Here is a 660-nt window from a genome sequence, read left to right as displayed (position 1 = left end):
AAAAGCCCCCCCCTGCCAATGCAGGAGACGTAAGAGACTCGAGTTTGATCCCTGGGTGGGGAATATGCCCTAGAGGAGGGCATGGCAACCCACTCCAGTATTCTTGCCTGGAGAATCCCATGGACAGAGGAGGCTGGCGGGCTACAGTTCATAGGGTAGCAAAGAGTCAGACATGACTTAGCATGCATGCATGCACAAGTTTCATTTCTACATATGTTCCACTACTTGAACAGATAATATGGAGAAACTTCCATTTTATTTGTATGAGATGAAGCTTGAAAGTTGAGATCTTGCTGTAACAACACAGCATGTCATTCAATTAAACAGATTTTCGCTTAACTCGCATTATGTTTTCTGTGTTTCAGAAGCACATAGATACATAAGAGAGCCTTTGCCAACAAGAAACTTATACTTTAGAGTGAAAAGATTATTTCAAGTGACACTTAAAGGTTTCTCTGCCTATTTCATCTTTTCCCTTTGTAGTCAAACAATCTAATAATGTCCTTATCCTTTATTAAGAATATCTCACCCCCACAAGGCTATATTTAAAATGGATAACCAAGGACCTACTGTAGCACATGGAACTCTGCTCAATATTATGTGGCTACCTGAATGTGAGGGGAGTTAGGGGAAGAATGGATGCATGTGTATGTATGGCTG

At 41.2% G+C, this 660-nt stretch overlaps 1 protein-coding gene across 1 annotated transcript in view; it reads left to right on the top strand.

Annotated features, from left to right (window-relative positions):
- The window catches only part of LOC104983414 (T-complex protein 11 X-linked protein 2-like), a gene marked incomplete at its 3' end in the record, with an annotated part of 8,987 nt that overhangs the window by 4,276 nt on the left and 4,051 nt on the right, over positions 1-660 (top strand). The window lies entirely within an intron of this gene.

This window comes from Bison bison, unplaced genomic scaffold (assembly GCF_000754665.1).
Source record: "Bison bison bison isolate TAMUID 2011002044 unplaced genomic scaffold, Bison_UMD1.0 scf7180017862555, whole genome shotgun sequence".
Taxonomy (NCBI): Eukaryota; Metazoa; Chordata; class Mammalia; order Artiodactyla; family Bovidae; genus Bison; species Bison bison.
Note: the sequence above shows the minus strand (reverse complement) of the source record. Positions and strands in the feature narration are given on the sequence as shown.